A 5497-nucleotide genomic window follows, 5' to 3' on the forward strand; every position below is an offset into this window, starting at 1 on the left:
AAAGCATATATTTGCTGTGCTTTGAACTTCATTCAAAAATTATTTAATTAATGAGCAGCATTCCCAACCTCTCGTGTTGCCAGAGTGTAGGATGTAATTTTGGGTAGTTGTAGTCCCAGCTACTCGGGAGGTTGAGGAAAGGGGATCTCCTCAGCCCAAGAGTTTGACGTTGCTGTGAGCTATGATGCCACCGCACTGTACCCAGGGTGGCAAAATGAGACTCTGTCTCAAAAAAAAAAAAATTCATGGTGAAACTTCAACCCCCACTGTGATGGTATTAGAAATTAAACTGGGCCTTTGGGAGTAACTACTGAGTCCATGAGAATGGAGCCCCCTGAGATGTGAGATTAGTGACCTTATAAGGAGGGGAAGAGGCTGGAATTCTCTCTCTCTTCCCTATGGGAGCACACAGCAGGAGGCGGCCATCTGTAAACCAGGAAGACACTGAATCTGCTGGCATCTTGAACTTGGATCCCCCAGCTGCCAGAACTGTGGGAGAAAAAAAAACATTTATTATTTAAACCCCTGAGTTTATGGCATTTGGCTTTAAAAGCCTTCAAGCTAAGACAAATAGCCCGACTTCCTTTCTTATCAAATACCTGGAAGCTCCAGAATACTTTTATTGTTTTTTGTTTTGCTTTGTTTTTTGAGATAGTCTCACTCTGTTGCCCAGGCTAGAGTGCTGTGGTGTTACCCTAGCTCATCATAACCTCAAATTCCTGAGTTCAATCCTTCCTCAGCTTCCTGAGTAACTGAGAGTCTAATTCCCTTCCATCTGCATCACATCTGTCTGCCTCCCGTAAGGAGACAGGTGATCGCATTTAAGAACCAACTGGACCAAGCAACCTCATCTCAAAAGTTTTGACTTAATCACACCTGCAAAAACCCTACTTATCATACGAGGCCACATTCACAGGTTCCAGAGATTAGGATGTGGACATCTTTAGTGGAACCATTCTGAGCCTGCCTAAAGGGCCCTCACATACAGACATTCTTCACAACCATAAGAGAGGACTGCACTCACCAGGCCAGAAACTGGAGAACTCACAAAAGGGTTGCTACAATGAGGGTTTATGAAGCCAAAAGAAATCTTTTGGGGTTTTTTTGAAACAGAGTCTCACTATGTTGCCCTGGATACAGTGCTGTGGCATCACAGTTCACAGCAACCTCAAACTCTTGGGCTTATGTGATTCTCTTGCCTCAGCCTCCCAAGTAGCTGGGACTACAGGTCCCCACCACAAGGCCTGACTATTTTTTGTTGCAAGTGTTATTGTTGTTTAGCAGGCCCAGATCAGGTTCGAACCCACAAGCCTCAGTGTATGTGGCTGGAGCCATAACCACTATACTACGGGCGCCGAGCCCAAAGGAAATCTTTTTTAATGATCAGTAATAGGGAACTCACTGGGATGACTTGCACTGGAGGAAATGCTGATTTAATGGTTTTTTGGTTTTGTTTTGTTTTTGAGAAAAAGTCTCACTTTCTCACCCTCAAACTCTTGGGAGTGCCATGGCATCACAGTAACCTCAAACTCTTGGTCTTAAGCGATTCTGTTGCCTTAGTCTCCCAAGTAGCTGGGACTACAGGCGCCTGCCACAATGCCTGGCTATTTTTAGAGATGATGTCTCACTCTTGCTCAAGCTGGTTTCGAACTTGTGAGCTCTAGCAATCCACCTGCCTTGGCCTCCCAGAGTGCTGAGATTACATGCGTGAGCCACCACGCCTGGCCCTGATTTAAATTTTTTATTCATTGTACAAGAAACATGACATCACTCTTGCTATATAAAGAGGTGATTCATCTATTGACAGCCAATCTTGTGAAAACATTTTCAGTTGGTCATTTAATCAAACTCGAAAACATATTATATACATTCAGGCTTTGTGAGTTGATTAGGCTGCAGCCCTGTGATGACTGGGACATTGTGATTCCTGTCCTCAGGATGGTCTCTGCACACTTTTCCCCAGTTATCCAATCAAACCCTGGCTGAGGTGCAGCTTGGAAGGCATTTGACAGGTACCGACTCAGTCCCAGATCCTCAAATTTATCCCCAGAGTTAAGGAGCAGGTAGGGTGTGACCCAACCAAGTGGAAATAATTTCTATATTCCCAAACCTCCAGGTTCAGTGCAATCTACATGTGGAAAATGAAAATAAGCTGGAAACACTCCCTCCCATCCCTACCCATGGCTGGTAGCTGATTGGGCCAACACTGTGGGAGTTGGGATCAGAAGATGAAGGAAGCAGAGAGAGGACTCCAAGAAACAAAGAGGCAAGGGGAGTCTGTCTGGGCCACCTCTAGGATTCATGGTCAGAAATACTGCCACATCTTTGAGCTCTTTCATAAGCAGAGGGCTATCAGCAGAGAACTCTATACATGTTCTGATTACCAAGTGCAAAAGAAGGTTACCAGAATTCGTGCTGCTGGTGGTGTGTTCAGGCTCAGGATAACAACTCTGGGTGAACTGCACCTGCAGGTTCCCCAAAGCCAGCGGGGAGCTGCCATATGGTGCAGCCAGGCCCTTTGGCCACAGGGGCTGTCCCATCCCCCACAGAGCTACTCTGGCCCAGGCCTCAGCTCTGCCCTGGGCTTTGAACTTCTTTGAGGGCTGGGACCTTGAAAAGGCTCTGGATCACTTGAAAGTGACCTAGGCTGAGGACTGACATGACTGCCCCAACCTTGAGTACTCCGTGGTTACCTCCCAGAACACCTTGGTCCTCCCCGGGGGCAGGGCTGAGCCTCTGCTGCCTTCGTGTCTGGAGCTCACATCCCAACTGCGTTTGAGAGACAAGAAAATATTGCAAGGGGACATCCGTACACTCAGGTCCCTTCCCTGCTCCAAACCCAACTTTGTGAAAATAAAACTTCGAATTGAAAGCAATAAGCAGTTGCCAGAGAGAAGATACTGACTCCTGCTATGGTCCTTCACAGGCAGGAAGGTAGCGGGCGCTCAAAGGAAAGGGCGGCACCTGCGGCTCAAAGGAGTAGGGCGCCGGCCCCATATGCTGGAGGTGGTGGATTCAAACCCAGCCCCGGCCAAAAACTGCAAAAAAAAAAGGGATGGTTAAGTTCCAACCAGCTCAAGGTGGAGAAATGCAGCCTTGTGCTTTCATAGTCTTACCACCAGGTGGCGTGTGCTAAGCCTTTGAAAAGACAAAGATTTTGCTTGAGTGACTTGTTTCTCTCCTAGTGCAAATAGGAACTTTGCTTTCCAGCAATGTGTGTGTGTGGGGGGGGGGGGAGGGTAAGAATTGAGTTCAGTTCCCACATTATGCAAAAAAAAAAATTTTTTTTAAAGGCTTCTGCCTTCTATTTGCTCTCGGAACTTCCACTGCCACAGGCAGATTCTCCCTGTCCCTTCTAGATGGGTAAATGGTGCTAAACTTTTCAATGATGTCACCTGTTTTCTTCATGCACTTAAATGTGGGGGTATGGCAAAACTATTGTCCACTTTTAACCGGTAAAAGGTAACTGTTTTTCATGAACCCAAAATGTTATTCAAGGGTGAAACAGGAAGACTTGCCCAAAACCTTGATTTACACTTCACCATGTAAAAAGTGGCATTAAGACTGCCTTATCTCATATGGTGCTTAACAATTTACAAACTAAGGTATAGTAAAAGGCACGTTGAAATGAGAAGTCCTGGAATTTCATCCTGGCTCCAAGTTTTTAAATTGCGAGATTTTTTTTTTGTCAAGTGACAAAGTATAGGATCCTCAGTTTCAAGATCACCAAAATCGCAATACTAACAGCTGTATTTGGAAAAGCAAATGAGAAAATGTGTATGAAATCTCAAGAACTGAGTTGCTCAATATTACTAGTCACTAGGGAAAAGCAAATCACAGCCACAACAAGACACCACTAGGCACCCATTAGGATGATTATTAACAAAAAATAGAAAATAACAAATGTTAGAAAATAACATGTTGGCACAAAGGTGAAGAAAATAGAATCCTTGCGCATTGCTGGTGGGAATGTAAAAATCATGCAGCCGCTACAATTATCCAACATACTCAATACTAACATGAAACCAATATGTAAACAACTACACCCCACAGGAAAGAAAAACACCGTATAGTCCAGCAAGGGGGACGAGAGGGAAGAGGAGGGACAAGTGAGGGAGCAGGAGGGAGGGTGATTGGCGAGTTCTCACCTAATGTAAGGGAACATTAGTTCTTACCTAATGTAAGCCCCCTGGGTGAAGGGCTTAACTACATCTTGAACTTAACTTAGAAATGAAAACAATGGAACCTAAATATTTGTACCCTCATATTGATCTGAAATTTTAAAAATAATCATGCAGCCACTATGAAAAAGTTTAGCAGTTCCTCACAAATCTACATGCGTAATTGCACTCCTAGGTATAAAGGAATTGAAATCAAGGATCCAAACATATTTGTACAAGGTACACAAAAAATAGTCAAAAAGTAGAAACAGCTCAAGTGTTCACCAACAGATGAATGGATAAATTACGTGTGACATATACACAAGATGGAATATTATTCATGCGTACAAGGGAATGAAGTCATGATACATGCTGAACACGGGTGAACCTTGAGAACATTATGCTGTACGAAGTAAGCCAGACACAAAAGGACAGATTTTGTATGATTCCACTTATAAGAGGTCCTTACAATAAGTAAGTTCATAGTAATAGAAAGTAGAGGTTACTAGAGGTTGGGGAGAGGAGGAATGGAAAATTACTAAAAGTAAGTAAAATTAATATTACTTAATGATTATAGAGTATCTGTTCAATATAATGAAATTTTTTTGCAAATAGATGTGGTTGCATGACATGGTGAATATAATTAATGCCACCGAATTGTACCCTTAAAAATGGTAAAAATGGTGCTTGCTTCTGCCTCACATAGACTAAAATAGGAAAGATCCAGAGAAGATGAGCATGGCCCTGCACATGACAGTATGCAAATTCCTCAAGCGTTCCATATTTTTTAAAAAAATAGTAAAAACAGTAAATTTTATGTTATATACACTTTACCACTATAAAAAAAATACAAAAAAATTGGGTGGGTTTAGACCAATATTGCATTCAAAATCAAGTATAGGGGAGTTCTCCTGAGGCTCAGTGGGTAGGGCGCCAGCCCTATATGCCGAGGATGGCCGGTTTGAACCCGGCCCAAATCAAACTGCAAAAAAAAAGAAATAGCTGGGTGTTGTGGCGGGTGCCTGTAGTCCCAGCTACTTGGGAGACTGAGGCAAGAGAATCGCCTAAGCCCAGGAGCTGGATGGAGGTTGCTGTGAACTGTGACATGACACCATGGCATTCTACTGAGGGTGATAAAAGTGAGACTCTGTCTCAAAAAAAAAAAAAAAATCAAGTAAAGATTTGGAAATGATATTTTTCTAAGTAACTATATTGGTGATTAGATTTCATTTTCCAAGAAATTAAAATTTCAAGACCTGACATGTAACTCATTCAAATCCCACGTACATGTTGAGTTTCTTCTGACCCAAGTGATCTTCCTAACAATCCTTCAAGGT

General features: G+C 43.2%; 1 non-coding gene across 1 annotated transcript; it reads left to right on the forward strand.

The window, feature by feature from the left end:
* The first annotated feature begins 4843 nt into the window (after positions 1-4843).
* Positions 4844-4948, forward strand: LOC128576649 (U6 spliceosomal RNA). The gene has a single exon (XR_008377477.1). It is a non-coding gene; the product is annotated as a U6 spliceosomal RNA (small nuclear RNA).
* The last annotated feature ends 549 nt before the right edge of the window (positions 4949-5497 follow it).

Source organism: Nycticebus coucang, chromosome 24 (assembly GCF_027406575.1).
Source record: "Nycticebus coucang isolate mNycCou1 chromosome 24, mNycCou1.pri, whole genome shotgun sequence".
NCBI classification, from domain to species: domain Eukaryota; kingdom Metazoa; phylum Chordata; class Mammalia; order Primates; family Lorisidae; genus Nycticebus; species Nycticebus coucang.